This window comes from Uloborus diversus, chromosome 9 (genome assembly GCF_026930045.1).
Source record: "Uloborus diversus isolate 005 chromosome 9, Udiv.v.3.1, whole genome shotgun sequence".
Classification (NCBI taxonomy): Eukaryota; Metazoa; Arthropoda; class Arachnida; order Araneae; family Uloboridae; genus Uloborus; species Uloborus diversus.
The window spans coordinates 101,742,312-101,770,033 of record NC_072739.1 but is presented as its reverse complement, the minus strand read 5'-3'; the positions used below and the strand labels follow the sequence as shown (position 1 = coordinate 101,770,033).

Below are 27,722 nucleotides of genomic sequence, written 5' to 3'. Positions count from 1 at the left end.
AAGAATTGTATGAACTCGGCTCTTCATCTGCAGCATCTATTTTTATTGTAGTTATTGCGAACGTCCTCTCTTACAAAGCAATGCGCCGTTCGCCTTCAAATTTTGAATACCTGACGCTAACAAAAACATCAAAATTCTTTTAATTGAAAATTGCTAAAAAAAAAAAAAAAAAAAAAAAAAAAACAACTTTTTTCATTAACCAGACTCTTAGACTAGGCAAAACCTTTAATTTAATTAGTTGAAGGTAATCATGACAATGATCAGTAAAGACAAAAACAACTGTTAAAAAAAAATTTTTTTTAATTGTCTTACCTAGTACGGGTGTCACCTGGGGTAATAATTTTTGGTGTCACACTTCTTTCCCCTCCCCTCCTTTTTTATTAATGTTTCATATAAATACAAAATTTGTACGATTTTCAAAAACATTTTTTTTTTTTTTAATTTCTTGCTGTAGCGAAAGTTAACATTAAAATACAAGGACAAATAACAAATACATTTCATGCAAAATTTCCCCCAGACACATATGTAATCGTCCCCTACTACCGTGTTCTACTTTTGTAAAAATTTGATAGATGAAATATAAGGTAAGATATTTTGGAAGGAAATTTCAGAATTAAAGCATTTATGAATTTTTATAAACTTTTAAATCCACTTTCGGTATCACTCAGGACGGGGCCACCCTCCCCCGTCCCCTTCCCGCATTGACGCTACTAATGTGTATAAAATCAGTGACGTAACTACCGGGGGGCGGTTTACCCCGGGTGTCACCCGTCTGGGGGGTGGCACCCAAAGTGGAATTGCAAGTTTTTGAAAGATATAAATACTTCTGTACAGAAATTTCCCCCAATATTTTAAAGTATATTTACTGTATCAAAGGCAGTTCCATCACCACGACGAACTTCTTCTCGCCCATTGCATTATCTAAAAGAAAGCTCATCTAAAATGCGTTTTTATGACTATAAATTTGAAATTTTCCCGGGAAGGAACCCCCTCCCTTCGACCCCCCCCCCCCCCATCCCCATCATCGTGTGATTATTAAACTCAGCACTGGAATCGTATTATCAGTACTTACATCTAGCTGTGACTTCCTCTTAAACCAGAAAATCTGAAACCGATGATCTTCCCCTGTGTTCGAAATAATTGAAGAGCGATTATATTTCGTCCACTCCCTTACTTTTTTGACCCAGCGGCGGCTCTGCACATAAGCGTCTTCTAGAACAAGTCATATAAAACGTTTTGTCTTTTGTGCATTAGCCCTACTTAAAATTTCGTTCTAAAAGCATGCAGTTGTGCCTGAATATTGTATTAATTTCATGGTTACATAGAACATTTAAACTTTTTTTTTTTTTTTTGCGTTTACAGGGGGGTGGGGATGACGCCACAAATTACCGCCCCAGGTGCCACCCATGCTAGGTACGCCTCTGTTATAAATATATATCTCACTAGTGTTTGCAAAATGATTACTGAAAAATTCTGGGTGAGGGTTAACCCCCATACCACCCTTATTGTACTCCCCCTCCCCCTCTAAACATGTATGTCTTTGCATTCACCTGTGCTGTGATCATTGTATCACCCACGCTCATTTTTCATTAATTAATTACATTTCTGAAATGTTTAATCAAGATTGGTACGATGCAAGAAACTACCATTACTTATTTCATTTACGTTTTCGCTGGTGCGCGAATATTAAATTGTCCCGCAAGATTCTTCGCTAGACTTAATACTCCCTAGTTTCGTCTAATGTAATTTCACGAGAGTCACCTTCGATTTTTATGACAAAGCATAGAAAACAGAAACGCAAGCCCCCCCCCCCCCCCCTTTCCATCCCCCTTCGTCATTTAACGATCGCCACCCGATGTCTTAAACCTGAGATGTAATAAAAACTTAAATAAGCAGCCAGCTCCACCGTTTCCTGTCCAGCCTTTAACCAGAAGCCTCTGTCCCCTCAACTCGAGCTCTGGGTCTTCCCGTTGCCATGGCGACCGAGCTAATGAGTACGGGAGATGCGTTCCGCCTGATATGGAGAGTAGATAAAAAGGAGGAAGACGGAGGAAGGGAGGGTCATAATTTATGCCGGTTTTTAGAAGACTGGAAAAATGCGACGAAGGACGGAGTAAATGCGTTTTTTTCCGTCGAATTCCCCCTCTGCCGGGGATTTCTTATTTATTCACGTGGAATAGGATCAAACAAATGTTGCAGATCAATGCCTGCTTCGTCCGAAGCAATTTGTTTAAAGGCCAGAAGGGATTTTAGTTCTTCTGGGCAGATGAAGACGCTCTTTGGAGTTTGTCCTCCGAGTTTTTGCTTTTAGAGTCCGGGTTTATGTAAATTGTTTTAGTGCAATTTATTTGAAGAGTTAAAATTTTTGGGAGAAATAGTGAAATTGCAATATTACCGAGCGTGGCCAATCTTAAAACTCTTTTATTTATTTATTTATTTATTTATTTATTTATTTTGTTATCTGCAGCTTAGAGGACAAAATGGAAAGGATCTAGAAATTCTGCCGTTGTTTATCCGCGTCTGTGATTAAGCGAAATAAGAAGGTTGTATTGTTGAAATAGAAAACTTGTTATAGCTTTGTAATAGGATTTAAAAATGAATAGCGCGAGTAAAAAAAAATTCAATGCGAAATATTGTGGGTTTCTGATATCTAAAAGAAGCAACAATTAGGTAAAGACACCAATTACCCATGCATGCAATATACTGACTGTCCGGTAATGACATTCAGTTTCATTCTTGCTCATCATGGACTTATTAATCTGAAATGGTCAATAACCGAGCTGAAGTCAGATGTTCTCTCATTGAAGCTGAGATTACGAAGAAACTGGTAGCCAAAATTAAGGATGTCGGTATGTTACATGTAGTTATACCGTAGCCCTGGCATATTGGCGGGAACTTATTGTCAATTATCCGTAGTTTCTCAGATTCCCCCGAGCCCTTTACATGTTCAAGTGCTTCTTCCAGGAAATTAAAGAACTTTGCTAAACTGTCTGAACTTAACACTCTTAGAAAACTCTCTATCTTGCCTTTTTTTTTTTTGAGCAATCACGACTGCTTATTGTTTTTATTTGACCGTCCTTGATGTTTGGTTCCTTTTTCAACCCCACCACCCTCTGCAGGTGCAACTCAACCCGGCAGCTGCTGCTCCTGGTCGGTGGCGTCCATGTCCTACACATACGCACGCTCATACACACTCACACTCATCCACACACGTGCCTTTACACACATGCCAACGTGCATACACACAGCTCTACGCACACACACAAGCCTACACATACACAACTATGCACACGCAACCGCCCAAGAGGAGGGACAGGAACCGTTTCTAGAAACAAGCGAGTGGGATAGTAACCAATGTGTAGGGTCCTGTCGCAGCTCATAATTGCAAAAAACATAATTTGAATTGAAAATTTCAGAATTCAAATTAATTTTAAAAATTCGAAAGTTTTTTTTTTTTTTTTTTTTTTTGCCTATGTTACTTATTACCAACGGAAAACTATTTTGAAGTTTGAGAGTAGCTTATTAATATTAGTAAAAATGTTGATGTGAAGGTAAAGCATTTTTGTATGAATAAAGAAAAACATTCATTTTAGGACATTCGCCATATATTTATAAGTTTTTATTGGCAACATATCATTTTTGTCGCAAACGACCTTCTATCAACTTTAAATCAGCTTCTTCTTATACATTATTGTCAAAACATAAGATGAAACAAAAGAAGAAGACTTTATATCAAAGGCTTATCTTCATTCTCTTTCACCTAGTGTTTTCCCCCTCCCCTCACCCTGTTTATAAATTATTATTTTTAATGTTTTTTTCCCTAGGATGCCACTGTTTTCAACTCTAATGCATACACCATGCGTGCAACAGGACCTTTCCGCGATTACTTTCTTTCTTTCTTTTTTTTTTATTGCCTTTTCTTACTCTTTTATGTCAAATAGAATAGAAACTTACTGGACATTTCTTTGCTGCTTCAGCTGTATATGGCTCATTCCTCAGTATTCAGCGTTCCATACGGGACATTTCATGCTGAAATTTCGAAATATTTATTTTTTTTAATAACTTATTTATTTACTTATTTATTTTTTTATTTACTTACTTATTTATTTATTTATTTACTTATTTATTTATTTATTTATTTATTTTCACTATGAAAATACAAAAAAGAATATAAAAATATTAGAAGCTTTGCTATTTTCATTTCCACAGTGAAAAAATCACTAATATTTTGAAATTGGGCTATGAAATGTCCCTTACGTAACACTTAATACTGTGGAATGACCCATATGTAGTGATATCTACATCACATTTCCGAAACATGATGCAATACGAAGGAAAAATCTAAAATAAACGATAATGATGCTAAAATTTCACCAATATGTGCTGTGATTGAACACTTTTAGAGTTACTAAAATATGTAAGACCCACGACACCAAAGCCAGATTTTACCTTCTGGGGTGGTGAGGGGTTAAAAAAAAGGGGGTTTTGGTGAGGGGTTTTTTAATAAAACGCTTTTTGATTTAAAAAAAACCCTCCAGAAGGTTTTTCTGGCTGCGCTAATGACTTCACTTAATAGCCCTGAACCAGTTGAAGCATTCAGTTAAGTAGCCATTTTTTGTTTAAAATATCTTGCGCCAGTTGATTATTTTTATGTAATCTCCAAAATGACGAATGATTATTTTCAAAACTAAACCAAAAGACCATTATGAACACATTCAATGTATTCCAGTGCGTCTTATTTAACAACGCGGGGTCACTCCGCGCTTTCTATTCTTTCCACAATCTTTTCGAACAAAGATATCGATCATCAAGTTCGTTCGATAGCTCCTCTCTGGGGGGCACGGCAGAAGATACAAAAAGGAACACGTGTTTCGTGTGTCTTTCACATTTTTCAAAACGAATTCAAGCAGCTGTTTAATTGGACCCGCAGATGTGGTTTGTGTGTTTTAAACTCACAGACGTTGTTCTTCAAGGAACACAGGTTTCGATTTGACAGCATATTTGTAACCGAGACCAGGTTCTGTTACCTGCCTACCTCTGTTACCATGCTCCGTTACATTTGTTGGGACGATCAACTTGGGAGGGCAAACCAAAATATTCAATAGGACTACGAATTTTGCAGTTTTTGCTATATTGGCATTTTTTGCTACATTAGTCGAAGTTGGAGTAGTTTATGTATTTCTAAAGATTGCCAGCGTGACTCTTAGAACTATACAAAGTTCAATTTGAATGTATTTGCATCTGCGTTCATGTTCTGCTATTTGCTTTTTTTTTTACCATGCTTGTTCTAAAAAAAAGTTTATTTTGATTTAAGAGCACATCTAAAACCATCTTTCTTCAGTAGTACCATGCACCTGTATTGCAAACAGATTTCTGAGGGCCCATCTAAGCAAGTTTCTGAGAATGTGAAATGATGTCTCGGATGCATTCAAGTCTACTATTGCATATGAAATGAATGACGCCTCGGAGACATTAAAAAATCTCCTATGACGCGTGAAATGAAAGACAGCTCTAAGACATCAAAGTGTCTACAATGGCGCACAAAATGAAAGACGTCTCGGAGACATCAAAAAGTCTGCAATAGCACATGAAATGAATAATATCACTGGGACATCTAATTTACAAAGGCTTGAAAAATGAACAATAGCTAGGGGACATCAAAGAGTTTACAATAGCACATGAAGCGAATGATGTCTAAAGAGCATCATAGAGTGGCACATGAAACAAGTGACATCTTGGACACACTAAAACATAAAATGAATAAAACTTCAGAGGCATTAAATATCTACAATAGCACTTGAATATCTACACTGGCACTACAATGCATCAGTGAATGACGTCTCGGAGACATAAAAAAGTATCCTATGGCACATTAAGTAAATGACATCTCTGGAACATCAAAGAATTTACAGTCGCATATAAAACGAACGACAACTAGGGGACATCAAAGAGTCTACAATAATATATGAAATGACTAACGTCGCCTAGACATCAAAGAATCTACGACGGAGGATGAAATGGATGACATCTGTGTGACATCACTCTCTATATCAGCTCATGAAGCGCATGATGTCTCGGGAACATCGATCTAGAGTGGCACATGAAACAAATGACGTCTGGGAAATATCAAATAATCTACATTGGAACATGAAATGAATGACGCCCCGGAAGTTTCAAATATCTACAATGGCACATGAAACAAATGACGTCTTCAGGACATCTAAGAGTCTACAATGGCACTTGAAATTAATGATGTCTCAGACATTAAAGAGTTTACTATGGCGCTCAAAATGTATGACTTATCGAGGACATCCGTCTATATGTGTAAATGAAACGAATGACGCCTTGGGTACGTCAGAGTCTACGATGGCTCAGGAAGTAAATGACGTCTCCCAGGCGTCATTCTGCGTCAGTAGGTTGACGTTATTATGAAATTATGGAAACTATAAGGGTCTTTACTAGTATATGTCACGGGATTAATTCAAAAACATCGATCGTTTCAAAAATCCTTTATGCCCTAAACTGCCCCCCCCCTATCTTATATATTCCTGAAATCGAAAACAGTTCAGTAGGGCAAAAAATCCTTTATGCCCTAAACTGTCCCCCTTTCTTATATATTCCTGAAATCGAAAACAGTTTCTTCTTACTTCGTAATTGCAAGGTGACACAGATTCCTTCGTGGTGTGAAGGGGGAGGTCGTTTCACTTTGTGAGGGAAAGGGGGCACAGGAAAAGGGTAGAGGGGACGGATTGTCATGAGGGGCTTCGAATAGGAGACACTGAAAAGCGTGATACCCTTTCATTCAGAAGCTTGCGCAAAAACATGCCTTGTAAATGTGCTGCTTTGCAGAGTTCGACGATTTTAAATACCATGAAGAAACTTATATATATATGGTATTGGAATAAAAAAACTTGAACATCCACATATCGAACGAAGAAGTCATCAGTTTTGAATTCATGAGACTAAACTTAGATTACATATTATTAGATACAATTAAAAATTCACAATAATTTGAAGTCAGCATTTATTTAAAATTTAAAGCTGAGAATGTGAAAAAATTTAAATGTTAAGCAAAAATAACATTTGAAGTTGAAATGTAAAATTAAGCTCCCAAAAAAAGGCAAAGTAGTGTCGATCCACGAATCGCGTACTTGACTGATTTTTATGAATGACATTTGAAGTTGGAATGTAACATTGAGCTTGCTACATTAATAAAAAGAATGTTAATCCATAAATCATGCATTAAACACATCTTTCTATCATGACATTATGAAAAATCTATTTCTCTCTCTCTCTCTCTTTTTCTTTTTTAATTTTGAAATTTGTGAAAGGAGTCGCGATCCACGATCAGCTCACTAAACTGATATTTAATTTCTCTTTTTTTTTCTTTTTAAATTTCTACTATAAGTTTAAAAAATAAGGAAAATTAAATCAATTTTTAATGAAATAATTGCATACACATTGACTAACGCCCAATTTTCGTAAAATGTTTTTGAGGAAAAAAAAGGCATATTTGAAAATATGTCCAAAGAACGAGGATTTTATTATTATTTATTTTTTTAACGGTCCGATGGATTTCGGACAAAAACATTTTTACATCGTATTCTTAGAAATGACCATATTTGTATGTCTGTTATAAAATATAGGTCTAATCTTAATTCGCTAAATGGCATAATTTCTACTTTCCTGGAATTCTTTTAAAGACCAAAAAATAAGTTTCAAAAAAAAAGCTGGTTTTTGTGAAAAAATGACCAGTACCAGCTGCCGAAAAAGTACTGTAACTGACTATGTTCACTAAAACATTCAGAACAATCTGTCTAGGACCAAAATAAATCAATTCCTTGTATAGTTGACAAATTTCCATTTTCTTTAAAAACAATTTCAAGAAAGGAAACCGCCAAAAAAAAAGTTTTGGCCAGTGAAGGATAAAAATTAACTAGTTACAATGGTTTTTATATAAAAAAAAAAATCACATAAAAAGGTTTTAAAATTGTATTTCTGATCCTAAATTGCATCAATGTTTAATCAACTGTTAATTGAGTGACTTGATAATTTTTGTATTACTTGAATCTTGAAAATTATTTTAAGAGATATATAGCCCAAAGTCATAAAATTTTGCCAATGAAAGATTCCCATGAAACGGCTTGAGAAAAGCATCACAACATGCTTTGTTCACAGAGAGCTTCTGAATGGAAAATTTGTCATAAAAAGTGATCAATTTTTAAAGAACTATTGATTGATTGGAATAATCCGTTTTCGCTCCTTCTTGAATGGTTTTTATTCCCCGTTGAATGAGCACCTTGATAAATTTCTTCTCTTCTTGAAAGTGACTTTAAGAAGTGAAATCCAGTAACTCTCTTAGAAGTTTTAACCAATGAAAGATTCACTTGAATCGACTGAGAAAAAGCATTGCAAACAGAGTGAAAACTAATCCATTTTTAATCAACAATTAATTGATTGAATGATTCGTTTTTGCTCCTCCTCAAGTTCTTGAATGAGTTTTATTCCTTCATTAATTGAGCAACTTGATTAATTTCTACTTTTCTTGAATATGACTTTCAGAAGTTTAGTCCAAAAACATAGAAATTTTAACCAATGAAAGGTTCACATGATTCGGCTTGAGAAAGAACACCACAACGAGCTTTGTTCACAGAAAGCGGTAACGGTAAATCTTGCGAAAACTGGCCAATTTTTAATCAGCAATTTATTGAATTGAATGAATCGTTTTTTTTTTTTTGTGTGTGTGTGTGTTCTCTCCTCCTCAAATTCTTGAACGATTTTTATTCCCTCGTTGATTGAGCTCCTTGATTAAGTTCTACTTTTCTTGAAAATGACTTTCAGAAGTTAATTCCTAAAACTTAGAAATCGTAACAAATCATGAATCGTCTTGAGAAAAGGCGCCATAACAAGCTGTGTTCACATAAAGCTAAACCTCCCGAACTGTAAGTCTGTTGTGAAAACAATGTTCAGTTTTTAATCAGGCATTGATTGACTAAAGTGATTAATCATCGTTCCTCTCCTCAAATTCTTGAATAGATTTTTCTTCCGAACTATCCCCAAACGGACCTCTAGTTGTTCAACGACCACCATCTTCTCAAGCTATCTCTAGTTGTCGCAGCTCCAGAGGCCCAACAGAAGGGGGTTCGTTTCTTAGATCGGGCAGCTGCCGTTCGAAAGCAGATGGGTTACTCCTTCCATTACCCTCCCCCCCCCCCCCTTTTTAAAGATTCTTTTCTTATTTTTTATTCTACTTGTGCATGGGAACACTAACGGAGATTTTTTATATTTTTTTAACCCTATTACTCGAATCGTTCTTTTAGGCCTGCGTGATGCAAGAGAGAAGAGTTAAAAAGAAGTTTGAATAAAGAGTAGAGATGACTCAAAGGGTAGGGGTTAAGAAAGGGTGGAATCGAAAGACAAAGAATAGAGGCTAAAAGACCGGAAGTTGAGTTAAGTTAGTGAGGATCTCGTTTTTTTTTTTTTTTTTTTCTTTTTTTTTTTTTTTTTTTTTTTTCAAATTTACTGTTCTTTTAAAGATGAGAAACTTTGCTGGAGACGTGCAAATTTGACTCATCTGAGGACTGCTAAAAGAGTGTGTAGTTCTTGAGAAAACTTAAACTTGCGTTACATTATAAATTGAGTATGCGCAGTTCAAGTCCACCCTCCGTCGTTTAGGATGTTTGAAATGGGATATATATATATATATATATATATATATATATATATATATATAATATATATATATATATATATATATATATATATATATATATATATGGGCATGTTCATGAGTAGTCGACTGATATTTTTAGAGCAAAACCGTAATATATTGAACGTTCAACGCAAAAATATACGTATTGCAAACAACCGTTTCTCCTGGATTGTTGTATTTTCTAAGCTGAATTTATTGATTGCATTGAATTCTCGAAATACACTTTGCGGCTATTCCACAGAAATGGGGGAACTGATGACCAATTTTTCAAAATCCTTTTTTTTCTCACAAATTAGGTATCATTTTGAAGCTTATGAGTTGAATTATATGAAAATAGTAAAAGTTATCGCAAACGTTTATGTTTGTAAGACTTACAAGCCTTTGAACAAAAAGTATTTTTGACATGCTGCCATAATGGATTTTTGATATCTTTTTGGAAATTGGTATTTCAAACTATAATTGCAATATTTTTTCAAATTGTAAACTGATTCAGCAGCCTGCCACAATACTATACAACAAATGTAAGACAAAAAATTAGACCGAAATAAAATGTTTTTGCATTTAAAAGCTTATATATAACAGGCACTTTGATAAAATTACGTCCCGACACTAAATTGCCTAAAAGTTTGTGCTGTATAAAATAGGATGGAATATTTTACAAAACATTTTACCTGCAAATCAGAACATCAGTTACTATTGAAAATATGCAATCCAGACCAAAATTCAAAAATATAGGTTTTTTTTGTTTTTAATGGTGTCGGATGTAAGAAATTAATTACGTCTGACACCACATTACGTCCGACACCAAGATTTTTTAAATTATTACCTCGTTCTGATTACAGAATTTCTCTGATTTAAAATAGAAGGAATAAAGGACAACAACAATAATATTTTTTTTTATACTTTAGTTATTAAAAATGTCTTTATTAATGGTTATTCTTACTTAAAAAAAATTTTTTTTTCTAAACCATGAAACTGGAAATTGATTAATCACAACTGGTCCAATTTGTTACTTAATATTTTTTTCTAGAAGCACTGAACTTATAAGGAATAGTTTTTTCTTTATTTTAAACATCTCAAAATGTGACAATTTTACAGCAAAACGAAATCTAATCTGGCAAACTAGGCACACGCCCAAGCCACGATCTTCACATCTTATGCATGGATTTCCGAAGAAATTTCTCATAACTTTTGCAATAATTTTCAACATTTTGGATCATGCTAAACTCGCCGTGCATAAATTTGTAAGTTACCTTTTGAAATATACTAAATACCCAAGCACTAAAAATATACAAGTTTTTCTCAGATGGACTCAGCTAACAATTTAAGCAAAGATACCTATTAACAAAATTTACATTTATTTGAGCAGAAATTCAACACAAAATTAAACTGGAATTTCTTTGCAGTGTTCCCAGGGAAAAGCGCTGTGGACAGCATTGTTAGTAGATTTTTTAAAAAACAATGTGGCGTAACATAAGTGACTGGAAGTAAAGTGACAGGGGGAGGGCTCAACCAAATCAGACTACCACTGCAACCAGAGGTTCATTGTACTAACAAAGCAAAGCTAGAATAGTGTTGATTGTTATGCCACAAGAATTATGCATCTGTGGCTTCTTCATAAATCAAAAGTGTACATTAAGTTTATGGATCATCATTAAAAAAATCGGAGACAGAAAAACATTCTGTCCAGGATTTTTTACATTCCTTTGTTGAATAATTCACTCATCAACTTTATATTCTTATTCATTCACTATTTTATTCACTCATTTATTTTTCATTATATTTTGATTAATTACTTTATTTATTAGTTTGTTTTATTATCTTTTATTTTTTCAATTACTCTTTTCTTTACTCATTTATTCGTTCAAAAATATGTTTCGCAATCGAAAATAGAAAATATTTCATCAAAAAAATTTAATTTTTTACTTTGCTCCGTGAAAAATTAAAATAAAGATTTTTTTTTTTTTTTTTTTTTTTTGAAAACACAAATTTACAGTCAAAAATTAAAAAATCCATTTTCTTTTCATTTATTCATTCTTTTTTTTTATTTACTTGTTTATTTGACCAAAAATATCTTTAATAATAGAATAGAAGATGTTTCATAAGAAAAATACTTCATTTTTCACTTTGCCCCATGAAAAAAAATTCCACTATTTTTTGATGGCTTAAAGTTACTACCAAAAATTAAAAATAATGTTTCAATGTAAGTTTTTATCTAAAATATTTTGTTCTTTCTTTATAAACTGTAATTTTCAAAATTAATTTCCAATTTGTTCACTTTGAAAAAGTTAAGTTATCTTAACTATTTCACTTTGCCCCACATTCTTCTGTATAACTGGGATGCGGTTACCTATGAGTCCGTACGTTCCCCAGGATGCATCCTCCAGTTAAATAGTGAAATGGTTGAAGTATCTGTGATGCATAGGACAGAAAGGCACTTAAAATGGCTAAAAGAGGAAAATAAAATCTTCTAGACAAAAGGAAATATTTTAAAGAATTTTTTTTCACCTATCCCAATTAAAATTGGGTGATAATTAGCATTTACAAAAAATATTTGATATTTAATGTTGTAATTATCTAAACATCTCATTTATTGTCATTAACTTATTATTCAAGGTTTAAAGAAAATTAAAAGTAATTTAAATAGGTTTTAAACATTGTTGTTTACGTCCGACACCATGATAATTTTGTACATATTACGTCCGACACCAATACTAAATTCCCTATTTTGACCCTTAATAACTCTAAAATTAAAAAAACATTTATGGCTTATTAATATTTTATCATTCCTCTTTGACATAAAAGTAGTTACATTGCTGCAGATTAAGCCATTGACCTGAATCTTAGCTTTTAGTTTTTCTAGTCTCATTTTTCAGATTCAGCTCATACGTCCGACACCATGAGTTAAATATTTTTTTTTTACTAAATATTTTTTTTTTAATTTCTTTTTATGCTTAACAATTCTGCACACATTGGTAAGCATTTAAAAAAATATTTTGATCTGTTTCAAAATTGTTAACCAATAAATACGTCAGTTCTTTTGAGTAAATTTCATGCAATTTTTATGTCTGACAACATGGAATTGCCCTTTGGTTGATATTTAAAAAATAGTTAAAAACACGGTAACTGACTGACATTTCAAAAATACCACGTTAGTGACTTGCCATGCTCTTTTGATATATATATTTTTAAATCATCCAAAATGTATTTCAACAACTCAACTATACCATTAAATACAGCTTAAAAAATACAATAATCCATGAAAATAGATCGTTTGCACAACGTATATTTTGCGTTCAATGTTGCAAAATACAAACTGTTTTTCTCTAAAAATGTCTGTTAGTTGCCCGTGGAATTGCCCATACATATATATATATATCATTCTTATAATCAAAAATTCGGATAATTGGATTTAGACCGATTAAAAGGGGTCCATTTTAGTTAATTATTGAATGTATGTTAAAAATGAGAAAAATTAGATTTAGAAAAAAAAGCTTATTTTTAAAGAAAGAGAGCTTTTAATCAATCAAATGGAAAAGCAATAATACATTTACTTGTTAAAAGTTCTTACAAATGATGTACATTAGTGCAGTATGTGCGCACTGTACTTTAAATGAAAATTATTGCTTACTGAATATCTCAGTCAAAGTAAACTTATTTGACTAGTTTTGTGGATGGAATAGTGCATAGACAATTATTTTGTGAATCGCATTACGTTTCCTTCTTCATTTTTACTTCCTTTTACAAAAAAGGAAGTATTGTATTCGCGAAAAAATTTTCACTCAAAAATCAACCTTAATTTCCTTTTTGCTCACCCCTGAATGAATGTTGAGTTTTTTTTTTTTCGACTCGACCATACGTGGATAAGTGCCTAAGAACGTATAGACACCCGAAATATCCATTTTGACGATTCCCGAGTTAGTTACAACGAATTTTCTCGTGACGTCTGTATGTACGTATGTATGTATGTGCGTATGTAGGTATGTATGTCGCATAACTCAAGAACGGCATGTCCTAGAAATTTGAAATTTGGTACGTAGACTCCTAGTGATGTCTAGTTGTGCACCTCCCCTTTTGGTTGCATTCGGGTGTTCCTAAGGGGGTCTTTTGCCCCTTTTTGGGGGAAATCATTGTTAATTTCAATGTTAACTCAAGTGGTGTTATAATTTGGCGAGCACTTGGCGATATATCGCCAGTCTTTTGGTCACCAAGTTTTGTCGCCAACTAGGCGACAAATTTGGCGATTTTTTTTTTTTTTTAATTTTAAATCTGGTTTCAATTTGGCAAATGTAGGAAATATTTAGAGAGTAAACTATTAAATCACATTAAAACTACCAATAATGGGAAAATGACATGAAATTGGAGTAAAAGGAAATCATGTGTCACATCAGCTCAGCTCGTTTTTTCCTGAAATTCTGAAATCGATTCGGTTAATCAACGATCCGGATAATAGGAGTTCGGATAATTTAAGTTCTAATATATACGAAAATGTAATGCGTCTGTTACTTAATGTATAATTGCGGACTTCTCGTTATGTTCGCTTGGGGGGGGGGGGGCGAGGAAGATTTAGTTATTGTTTAAAGATTTGCTAGCTAACACTTGTCCCTCGTGTTTTATAATTATGTCGTGACACTCACGATGCATTCAATGTTATATGATCTGTTCTGTACTGTAAATCAGGTGCTTACTTCTTTCCTTAAAAGAAAAGATATTTTAGTTTCATTTGGTTGATTATATTCCAATTAATTATTGCAAAATGTCGCCTGTTTCTAAGACATGAACTACTCAATTTTTTATTTATTCGAATGAAAATAAAATCTTTTCTGTATTTGTTTAACATTTACTTAAAACTTACAGATATTAAATGATTTTTATCTAGCATTAGAATAGATATAGCTAGGTTATATAATTTTTAAGTTCAGGAAAAGCATTTTGAAAAAATATATAAATTTATTGTGATTAAGCTGCGGAAAAAGTTTCAACCACACATTTTTTTTTTCTTTGACCTAAAATTGCTTAATATTGCATTAAGTAGTTATAGTTTTTGTTCTTAAGTTTTGTTTTCAGAAATACTTATTATCATTGTTATTATTACTGGATATCTTCATTTCAGGTATTGTTCATTCACCTTTTAGAAAACCTCAGTCTGTTATTTTTCGTAATAAAAGATTTTCCATTTTTGTGTTTATTTTTAAAAAAACAAGACTTTTACGAAACCGTAATGAGCAAACAAAATAAATATACATTGTAGAAAGAATAAGATGCGTTCTTTTTCTTTTTCATGGTAGGACAAAAACTTATGCTGCACTTCTGTTCATACCAATTGTAATTTTTGAAAAAACTTGTTCTGTTCTTAAAATTACCGATTCCTATTTGTCATACTTATTTACTGTGAAAAAAACCTTGACTGAAAATCCATTTTACGAGCCGGGCTATCTTCAACTGTTGCAATTCTCATGCTATCTGTGATTATCTCTATCAATGAAGAAAAATATTTAATCCCTTTTGCAAAATATATTAAGATTTTTTTCCCCCATATCTTAGATGCTAATAGACCGAATAAAATACAGATCATTCTCTGCTCGATCTCCCATCTTTCCTTTTCACGCACGAGTAAAATAGAGATTCAAGCACAATTGTTCTCTTTGCAATACTATCGCCTATAATCCTATCTGTTGCCAATTCCAAGAAGAAAAATAGCGTATCTAAGTCTGAAAATAATTCCAAAAGCATCGTTATGCTTTTGATTCAATAAAATGATTTTAGAATCTTGGTGAGAAGCGGATTTACTTCATTTTTTTTCCTTTCTTTTAATGGAGATTTTTGATGCAGAATTTTGATTGTTAGAATGTTGGATACAGTCGTGGAAATACGTCTTGGGAACTATCTATCTTAATGTTTATATCCTGGAGAATTATGAGTCCTTTATATCTATTTTAATATAACATGACTGATAAAAATATTCAGAGATGTTCTGATATTTAAATTTATGGAAAAACAGACAGAAAGGCAGAAAAATGGATATGAAGATAAATTACTTGCGTAAAAAATAAAATATTTTTGTTATAAACCTTTTTGGAAAACAAAATAGAACCGAATCAAAGCAGAATAGAGAGAGAAAACAAAGTAACTATGTACCATTCATGTCATTGCGCTAAAAAAAAATAAAGAAAAGTAATTTATTCCATATGCAGCCATCAGCACTACACATACTTTTAAGCGTGTTTTTTAAGTTGGTGCAAAAATATGAATGAAAAATTATGTAAACGGTTTTGGAAAACAAAATAAAACCGAATTTAAATCAGAATAGAGAGAGAAAAAAATTAACTACCCTTCATATCTACCTTAAAAAATAAGAAAAAATAGTTTATACCATAAACAACACCAATATTTACTACTTTTTAACGTGTTTTTGAAGTTGGCACAAATTTGAATGAAAAATAATGCAGTTACTTAAGCATTTTAGTGATAAATGCTTTCCCACATAGCACACTTAACGCTTAAACGCTCCACAAACGTTTTAAAGTAGTTGTAACAACGTTGACAACCATTTTAAATCGTTTATGAAAAGAACCGAGTTACCTATGTTAATCATGTTAGTGTATGAATAAAAATGAATGTTATTCAATGGAAGAAGTAATTTACATACTGCTTCAATTCAAATAGAAAATCTTCGTCTCAGAAACGTTTTTAAATGGTTGTAAACGTTTTTTCAACCATTTTAAAACGTTTATAAAACGCTGAAACGCAACGTGTGCTACCTGGGAATTTATCTCCAATTTGTACTTCATGGTTTTGCTTCATTATATGCAGACAACTTATGCTGTTTAATTTTACGTGACGTCAACTTTTAGTATGTCATCTCACATATGATCTGAAGCCACTGTATAAGACAGACCGACGCATCAGCTTAAGTTTAGCCATAATTTATATTATTTCATTTTACATGGCGTCAATTTTTCTGTTTCATTTCATTACAAGTAGTCAACCTAAACTTTTACTGAAGTTTTGACTTTCACTTCATCATCTGTAGTGAAAGCAAATTTTCATATTGCATTTAACATGAATTGTTCTATTTTTCCTGCGGTGATCTTAAATTGTTGCATTTCATCGCATGGGCCAACTTACTGCAACGTAAGACACCTATCAGTGGTGCACACAAGGGAGGGGTCCAGGGGGTCCGGACCCCTCCCATAAGTCTTGTTGTTTTTCCCCGATTGATTCCGATTCTATGTATTTTGTATGTAAGACAAAGCGAACAATAATTTCAGTTTTAATAAATGAAAAAATAAAATCCTTATGCTGAAAGATTTTTTAAAATATTATGCTATTTTTGTATAACAAATGACCTAAAAGAAACAGAATAGTGATTATAAATGAACACACTATAATAACGATGTTTTTAGTTTTGTATTTATAGATTAAAATGAGATTCTATGAACTTCTGATGGTGCTTCTACAACGATGAATTTGCTTTGCTGCATCCATTTCTTAACTATAAGAAAAGTAAAAGCGTAAAATTATTTTACTTTCTGGTAATTTGTTTAAGTATATTTCATTACAAAATGCTAATTATTTATTCAGTAGTTTATTTTTTACTGTTTTCCGTTCTCGCGAACCGACAAAACCAAGTCAATATGTTTGACGACGTATGGGATTATAATATGAAAATGAGACTTTTGATCTCGGACCCTCCCCTTGCAAAATTCCTGTGTGCGCCACTGATACCTATAGAACATCAATATCATATCGGGTTTCATCATGGGTAGAGTCGCAATATTGATAAGCCGACGCATCAGCTTAAGTTTAGCCATTTTGGATCGTATTTTTCATTGTTGCGCTGCTAGGGTTACGACACCTAAGTTTTGGATTTCGCCAAATTTGCCGAAAATAATATTTCTTTAATAAACAATTCATGTGCAGCTGATAATCGCTCGCAGTGAACAATCATCAAAAGCGATAACTCGCCAGAAAAGACAACCACTCAAACGCGCTCCGATCCAAAATGGCTAATCTTAAGCTGATGCGTTGGCTCGTATATATAGGGGCATTAATATTGGGTGATCAAAATATACACGTGTAACCATGGTTCATCCTTTTTCTGACATTGAACTTGAAACTGTGAGTTCACGGTTTTTATTTTAAGGGAACCGGGACGTTCTCGGCAACATAGGCGGATTTAGGACTGAGTTCCTGGGGGGGGGGGCAGGATTTTTTTTAGCAACATTTTTATTGCCCCCCCCCCCCTTCCATGTTTTTGTCTTTTTCCTGTGGGTCATTCCGTGTCAAATCAACACAGTGATCAGACTTCACCCTCTCAGATTTTGATGAAATTTGGTACAGAGTTTGTCTTTATGTAGACATAATAAAATATAAAATTTTTTTTGAAAAATATGAAACGGTTTTGAAAATACAGCGCTGTGAAACTACCAAAAAGGGGTCGAAAAACGTGAAAGAACCAATTTTCAAAATGACCTAGAATCTTTTCTAATTAAGATAGAGAGTTGAAACAAGTTTCATTTGAAAGCATTTTTAATGACCTTTTCAATGATATGCAACATGATTAGGTCTAAGAAAAAAATATTTTAGTTAAATTTGAATTAAATTTTAAAATTTTAATTTCTCAAAATGCGCGTCTTCAATTTTTTCAAAATTTTTAAAAAAAATGCTTATACACTACTCAAATGGCTGTAGAAGTTTCAAGATGGGCTTATAATGGGTTCATGTTTAAAAAAATCATTGAATAAACAACTGTTGGATCTACAACACAATTATAACATATAATATAACATGGTTTTAGTGTTAATAAAATATTTATGCATAAAAAATAAATAAATTATTATAAATGTTTATTCAGTGCTGACTAAAATGTCTGAATGAATTTGAAAGTGGGCTTATAAGTGGTTCATATTAAAATAAATCATTGAATAAAGCAGTGATAACACAAAATAGGTATTAGATAACATGCTTTATGGCTAAAAAGATTAACAATCTGCAGTAGAAGTAATTGGAGCCCATTTTGCTTAGGATTTTCAAAGTCTTATCTAATTATTTTCAAGGACTCTAGAATAAATAAAATAAATAAAATTATTTAACGCACTTCATTTGTACTTTTCAGTCTCTGATATTTTAGTACTTGATTGTAAATTTTTACAGTCCTGTTCTAACTTTGAGAAATAGCTATTTTAAATTTAAAAGAGAAAAGTAACCATAGATTTCTCATGACAGCAACTTTTCTTCAGTTGCAAGTGGGCAGAAAACGAAAAGAAATAGAAGTATTGTATTGTGTATTTTTTCCGTGCTAAACAGATAGACAATATGCAGAAGAAGTAAGATAAAAGCAATCAATACAAAAGAATTTCCAAATTACTGCACTCGGGATTGAATAACTAGCAAGATATGAAACATATGAGTCACAAAAATTTATTTCAAATAATGTTACAAACGTGAGAACCATGATTTTTACATTTTTAATACAGGATGTGGCAAGGAGCTGAATTTGACATGTTTTGGCATTCCTCCCCCTCTACCATTTGTTAAACATTTTAAAATTTAAGGTTTGTAGTCACACGTTTTGAAATATTCAAGGTTTTCAAGCACTTAAAAATGAAATTAATTTTTTCAAGCAATTTCTATTTTTTAAGGAATGAATCATGAATTTTTTTGGGGAGTTAGGGACCCACTTCAAAGCAGGGGCCCTAAGCAATACCTTGTTTATCTTATAGGCTAATTTGGCCCTGTTTGTAATTCACTCTTACCTGCAAATTTTTGCTTGTTTTTTTGTAATTTTTACGAAAATTCGTCAGTTTTTACGGTTAAAGAATTTTTACGATTTTACCAATCTTTGTTAGGTTTTTATAGACTTTTATAAAATTTCAGCAAAATTTTCCAAAACTTTTGATGACTCAATTATTTAGATTTCAATAATGGCAAGGACTGACTCACTTTGACTTAGATAATTATGACTAACCTTACTTTTTAAACAGTATTTATAAAATAAGTAAAATTGTACTCTCTCTCCAAGTAAAAAGATTCATTTAATCAGAACACTCAGATAACTGAAATTTATCCAGTTTGCGATAGTATTTATTCTCTCTCTCTCTTAAAAGAGAGAGAGAGAAGGAAAAAAAACTATGCTTTTTAGAATTTCTTAAAGGGCCAATTAATCTACTAAAAACATAAATATTATGCACAAATATACTTGAAATGTGGACACAAATCATAACGAGTAGCTCGTTAAGTTCTAATTTGTCAAAATAATCGCCAATTATTATAAGTGTTGCAGCTTAGTGTAAAGCTCGTTTAGCCTATATTTTCATTCATATACTTGCCCAAATTGTTTTCAGTCCAAAATAGTGAATTTAGACACGTTTTTAGCACCCCAGTGACAGCTGTTTTATTTGTATTTAATGTTCGTTTTTTTTTTTCCTTTTCTCCCATCAGAAAAGGACATTCGCTTTTCTCTTCATTTTCATTAAACTATTCAAAAAAGAAAAAGTCATGATTTTTTTGTTTTAAGATTTTGGAAGATATGTTGTTACTATGTAAAGTCCTCCCAAAACTGGGGGGCATTCCCCCCTATGCCCCCCCCCCTTATAAATCCACCCATACCCTTCTGAAATATTCAAAAAAGAAAAAAAATTTTTTTAATTTTTGGAAGCTGTGTTGTTACTACATAAAGTCCTTCCAAAACTGGGGGGGCATTGCCCCCCTCTGCCCCCCCCCCATAAATCCGCCCATGCTCGGCAACGAAGAGAGTCAAATTTTTAGTTGCAAATCACAAGGTGTTTATTCGTTTTAAAATCAAGTATGACTTTAAAACTATTTTGTATAGAAAGAATGTAATCTTCTCATCATAAACCAGTAAAAATATTTTTTTCCCTTAAAGAATATATTTTTGAATAGTAAATAGAAAATATATAGTTGCACGATAATTTGAAAATTTATGACTGCAAATAGGTACGCTTAGCAAATACAATTCTGAATTAAATCACTCTAAACTTCAATACTATACAGGCAAAATGTCACAAATTACAGTGAGCCTATTAATTTTCAGTTACCTTCAAATTAAAAAACCACAAAAAATGTTAACATATAGTATTTCATAAAATCCCGAAAAAGTACGATATTTTTCGCTAAAATTAGCCTCTTAAAAATACAATAGCACTATTGTATTTTTAAGAGGTATGTGTTAAACAAAAGTAAAAATATGCAAAATGCTTGTATATGTTATAACACAAAGTTTCATAATCATACATTTATATGAATTTTATGTAAACTATGTACCTAAAGTTAAAAAAAATGTGTTTTCTGAAAAAAGGGAAAACGTGTTGACCTTGACAATGCTGGTAAGCATGCGACACACTTCCCAAACTGCTTGCGCCGAGGCATTTTCTAAGTTTACGTTATGTAAATAGAAAAAAAGAGCAAAAGTAACTGGATCATGAAATATTTGATGAAAGAAAACATTAGTTTGTGTCAACATTCAATTCAGATACCATCCCTTAAAAAGGGGCGTAGATTTTTTGTTTACATTTTAAGTAGTAAACTAATTAGCTTTCGGAATTCGATACCCACACAATACATACATTTTTGGGAATTGGGGAAGTGTGCCTTATTTTATGCAGCTAAAATTGAAAAATCAATTTTTTGAACGTATAAAACGTCCCGGTTCCCTTAAGGATTTTAGACTTACCATACCCAAGTAGCACACTTCGTCATATGAGTGTTGTGAAACGGTTGTTGACGTTGTGACAACCTTTTTAAAACGTTTAAATGTTATTTGTGCTACTTGGGATAGTTGTGCGCTTTGTCTTTTTTTCTCGACGTCGAACCCGCATGCGTATTTTTGTTATTTTCAATGACGAAGGACAGCTTGCTCCATTGTGTGATGTAGATTTATGCTTACTGCAAACCCTCTGGTTATGTCTCCAATTTACTATGCCAAATTCTTTGTATAAATATATCACTAAATTTTTTTTTTATTTTTTTTTGATCGAATTCCTGTTACATTTTTGCCGAACATTTAACTTTAAAAATATTATTCATTTCTTTTTAAAATTTTTTTTATCTTGTTGTGAAGTGAGTTGCTGAGCATTAAATTTATCCGATAATTATCGTCTGCATGAAAGATTTTCCGACTACGCTGAAGGAAATACCACGTGATCTCTTTAGAACGAATTAAAATAAAATTTTGTTTCGGCAAGAAGTTTTCTTATGCATTTTTCACTTGACATAGGGCTCTTTCTTGATGTACTATCCTGATTACAAAAGTTATTATTTTTTATTTATTTATGTGTTTGCTTTTTCGGTATAACGTTTTTATTTACTGTTTTGATTGTTGTTTGTTGTTAAGTTTTTGTTGGAATAAAATATTTAAAAAGAGCAAGATTTCAAGAATTATTTACAAGAAAGTGCTTTTGAGGATAATAATATTCAAAAATATTTACGAGGTGTTCATATTACCAACTTGTCATGAATTTTTATTGTTGTGAAAATTTAATGCAATGATCATGCGAAAAACATTCTATCAGACAGTTAAAAGCTCTAAAAATTGCCACCAATAGAGATGCATGCCTTTTTCAACATAAAAATATTTTAAGGTAAATTAAAGGCCACGTAGCTCATCAAATGATTCGAAAAGAATGATGATAGCTTGTTACTTCACAACAAAACAGAAAACTCTTAAGGAACAAACCTAAATTTCCCCATTTTCAAATTTCCTTTCTTACCCCTTTCTTCTGTAACCAATTATGGAGCCAACAGCAACAAATCGCCTGCGAAATAATAAAAGACAAAAACCGGTCAACAGCGATCCGACAAAACACATCGAAGATGTATCGAACAAAAATGATGAAGAAAAGAATAAAAATAGAAGAGTAATAATTTCTACCTCCAGCACTTAAAACTCAAAGTGGTTGGTAGCTGCATCGAAAAATTATCTGCCGCTCATGATATCTATTTTTTTCTTCTCCCTTGTCGAAAAATAAAAGAAGAAATGAAGTGAAATGAAACACGTCAGGGCAGATTTTTCGATCGTCCATCATGGTGAGAGGATGGTCAGGACGACATCGAGTTTCATTTCTGAGCGTGTTTTTGGGGTGCATGGATTTAGACAAGTCTGATAGTACCCTGTTATGAATTCAATTTGATGTAGATGCCGAAAATAAATGGTGTTGCCGAGTTCTTTTTTTCTTTTTTTACTTGTAGAAAACTTGTTTCTGTTCTTTTTCTCTTTGATGTCAGTTACATGTTTAGGTGCTTCGTTCAATTTCAAAATTACTCTAGCTCTAGAAAAAAGGTTCTTGGAAGAAAAATAACTGCTTCGTGTAAACTTGTTTAAATTTTAACTTACTCAAGATTTTATAATGTAACGTAAGGATGGGCCATGATAGATAAATAATCTTTTGTTTCTTTTACGTGTACCCAATTAAAGTATAACACGATTTTTAAACCTTAGTTTTAAAAGATATTCCATTTCTTGGTTTCTATTAAACTTATTGGTTTTTTTTTTTTTTAAATGTATGCAATGAGTTCAAAGATTTAATTACTCTATTTTTAAGCATATATGTTTTTGTAAATGTATGTGGTATACTGAAATTCCGATTATCTGTCTGTTGGTTATCCGGAACATAACCTATCAAAGCTCTTGCGCGTAAAAACCCAATAGAACCAAACATTTATGCGCAATACTCCTCAACAGGGACGCCCCGATGGAAGGTCGCTGAGACCTCCCAAAAATTTCCTTATTCGGCAAATTTTGTTTCTCGATTCGGCAAAATTATCATCCTTCGGAAAATTTCGCCTGATGATTTGGCAAAATTATCATCATTCGGCTAATTTTGTCTGATGGTTTGACGAAATTATCATCATTAGGCGAAATGTGGAGTTTCATTCGGCGAAATTGTCATTATTCGGCGAAATTGTCATCATTCGGCAAAATTGTCATCATTCGACAAACTTTGGAATTCGATTCGGCAAAGTGAGAGTTTCTGCCCTCTTAAAAGTTTCGATCCTTCGTAGCGCCCCTGATCCTCAATGCAAGGGATATGCCTCTCCCCCCCCCCCCCTCATCATAATGACGGGCCTGACAGCAGACACTATTACAACGAGATCAAAAGCACTGGAACTATTCATGGTGCCACCAGAGCAAATCTACCTGCTGATACGTCAAATATTAATGGCGGGTTAGCGGAGAAGGAATGCACGCTGTCGTGTGAGGCTTATTGGCACGAATACTTATTACAAGCGAGATTGACGATGATTGTGGTACGCGGCGAAGTTAATGGCTGATGTAAAGAATAGGACCTATCTGTAATTGCAGTGCTTTCTTGCTCATTGTTTTAATGTTTCATTAAAGAAATTGTAAACATCCCGGCATCTAATGACCACTGTCAGTAATAAGATTTAGCCAATAAAGCATTGTTGTTCCGCGATAAGCCCCGATGCGGGTGCATTTAAGGGAATTAAAAGATCTTTAGGGTTATCATTTATTTCGACTAGTTTGGTTTTTAGTGAAGAATTAATCGTGTATTGTTTTGAGTATATGCGCAGTGTGGGATGAAATAAAATGTAATAGCTTTATTTCATTTATAGTGTTTGATATCGCATTAATATATATATATATATATATATATATATATATATATATATATATATATATATTCACGTCGTACAAGTTCGGTATTACTAAGCTGTTGAATGGAAGTTTTGTAGTTAAGATCAAAAACCTAGCTGCCACAATGAAAAAGGGTTGTATTTGTTGTAAGTTTTTCATTTTTCATCTATCAAAGTAAGCAAAGAATACGTCTCCAACAAAGTTTGGTATTACTAAGGCATTAAAATAAACAAGTTCTTTGCTTCTTATAGTTTTGGTATAACACTGAGCTATTAAATGAAAGTTTTGTATTTTTACGATGTTTTTGAGAATTTTGGAATTAAAAAACTAACATATAAAATGATACAAGGCCGTATCTCTTGTAATTTTGTTATTCTCCATCTATCAAAATTAACAAAGGCTATATCTCCTGTAATTTTGCCATTTTTCAGCTATCAAAAGTAATAAAGACTGTCTATTATAATTTTTGATATTATTCATGTTTCAAAATTTGAAAGGGTTGAACTTCTGAAGATTTTTGAAACTATTTTGTGAGCAATTAAATTAATCAAAATCAAGGTCAATCCAGAAAAAATTGGTTTCGTTTATCGATCTTTCCCAAAATTTGGGAAGTATTGAGTACCCTCAGAAGTATTGATTTGGAATGGGAATTAGAGCACCCATTTGACGTGCCCCCAGGTTACCATTAGCGAACACGGTGGATCCTCGAACAGCTGGCAAAGCCTTAGTGATCAAACCACCACGCCCTGTCATGACCTCCCCCCTCCCGCAGAAGAAAATTCTGATTCTCTAGTAGCCTGATAATCTGGAACGCCTCGAGCTAAAGTGTTTAGGAGGATGGTAACACTCAATTTACTAAATGAAAATATGATTTTTTTCCCCAAATGATAAAATACTAATATACACACACATACCTATCTTAAATAAGGATTATTAGTCAACTTTGTCAAAAATAGGAATGGTTTTATGTACTGTGTCCAAATTCACCGACCGGACAAGGGAAACTTACCGAGGAAGGTAGGCTTTTGGTAGGCCCTTGCTGATACAGTGGCCGCCGCTTATATGAATCATGTTTGTTCTAAACAGTTTTGATTCAAAAAAGCAGTTGATTCAATAAAGCGGCTACTTCAATAAAGCTGGATCCTGTTCTGTTTTCGACGTTTTGATTCATTAAAGAGGTTGATTCAATGAACCACTGATTCAATTTACCGGCGTCCACTTATTAGATTTCACACAAACGCCCGGCTTTTATTGAAACTCTATCGAATTCTATTTGATACAGACTCAAATGTATGAATTTTTGATTGAGTCACCCTCCTATGGTTAAGCAAATCTAACCTGGTAGAATTGTGAAAGCTACGCATACGATACCCCAACTACATATCTAAGGACTCCTACTGTAACATTTTACATAAACATTCGAGTTTAAAACAGAACTGCGGAGTCGGAGGGAAAATGACCGATTCCAGGAATTTTAGAACCTTTTTACTCCGACTCCGATACCATTGCCCCAAAATCACTCCGAATCCGACTCCGCAGCCCTATTTTTATTATTTATTATACATACATTTAATGTTACAATTTATATAAAAAATAAATTCCGACCACTGTATCCATATGAAAAAATATTTCCTGATCCATCCATCTTTCTCGCAGGATCCCAGATAAGTAAATATCGGTCCAGCTTTGGCCGAGTTATAAATCACTCTTTTGAGACTGGGGGGAGGGGGGATGAAAGGTAGGTTTAAGCTGGAAACAAATGATTGAGGATTTCGTCCTAGTTGTGTTCATCAGCGGTCCCACTTCTCTGGATGCGATGTTGCTGATGTGGATTTATTCTTGATGAATAAGTAGAAAGGAGATTTCACGATTTGATCTTGCGTGCCATAAATCATTCAAAGTTGCGTCGCCATTTTGAACTGTATTCCGGTATAGTAACTTACTTTTGATGTTGAATACATCGCTCAACTGCGACAACAGAATCATACTTGAAAAAAAGAGCCTTGGGGAAAATTGAGGTTTTTTAGTTTTAGTAGTTTTAAGTGATTTGTACTCAAATACTGCAATGTACTTTTTCGAATACATCGAAAAGTTTCGATATGTTAGATTTTCTACTTGGTTTTTTTAGAATACATTAATACAGAGTGTCCCGATGAAATGTATACTTGTACTCTTTTAATGACCGTAACACTGATAATATAATTAATATGACATAAAAAAAAGCTTCAAAATCAAAATAATGTGAAGAAATGTTTATTGGGACACTTTGTAGTGTGTCATTAAAGTTGAAGTTTCTTCTGAATTCTGAAATTTATAAGATGCGTCAGCGTTGATTTTCTCGTTTATGCACCATCGCGCACCAGTTATGTAAGTATTGTGGCAAGGAATAGCACCAAATTCATACTAGAAATTAAAAGCTATTGCTTCTTTTTCTTTTCTTTTTTTTTTTTTTTTTTATTTAAAGACGTACCATCATTGTCCTCCCGAGTAGTCACGGATTTCTTTACAGTTGGTTTTTGTAAGCGTTGTTCTCTTTTGGTGAATTTTTGATTATTTTTGTAAAAAGGCGCATTAAGTTGGCAAACATATACAATAATTTTTACGATTTCTTTCTTCATGGGAAAAAATGATAGATTAATTAGCAGAAAAAATGGTGGTAAAAATTGATACTTCATAAACATTTACTAATAAATCGTAATTAATTCAAGTTCGGTTTGCAATTTTGATTTTGTGAAGATTCCTTTCTCCAACTGTACATTTTGCGAAGGATACGTTTTTGCAACTGGGAACCATATGGTCATTTACGATCATGATCTTCGAACAAAGTCCGATTTTGCGATCGCAGAATGTCCTAAGGATGCGTTTTTGCGACTGTGAAAGCTGTGAAATATGTATATTTTTTAAATATGTAGTGAATTTTGAGAAAAATTCTTGTAACGGTCTTGAGTATTGTAAAAGGTCGTTTTGCGATCGTAATTTTTGAAAAGGTTCTCTGTATAATCCCAAATTCAGAGAAGGTCCTCTTTGAGACCCTTGCTAAACTGGTGCAAGAAATTATTACGTAATTGACAAATATTGATTCAGCTATAAGTGGGTGTTTTAAAAATATGACACAAGCTTCAAACGTCAATACATAAAATAAAAATTGTTGTTGACTTTTAGCATAATTTTAATCAAAATTTAAAAGCTTACAATTAAAATTTTTGATGATGTTATCCACCAAATCTTTCGGCAAATATGGGTTACGAATAAGAAGAAGGATGGTTTTTCAAAGATGTACTACGCATTTAGTTTTTATTCGCAGCTTTCTACAACGTCAAAATGTTTTAAAGCAGAATTTGGGAAAAACTTATATAAATAGGCGAACCGAAAGATTGCAATCACATTTAAACA

At 32.9% G+C, this 27,722-nt stretch overlaps 1 protein-coding gene across 2 annotated transcripts in view; it reads left to right on the top strand.

Annotated features, from left to right (window-relative positions):
• The window catches only part of LOC129230064 (UPF0489 protein C5orf22 homolog), a 739,515-nt gene that overhangs the window by 357,950 nt on the left and 353,843 nt on the right, over positions 1-27,722 (top strand). The window lies entirely within an intron of this gene.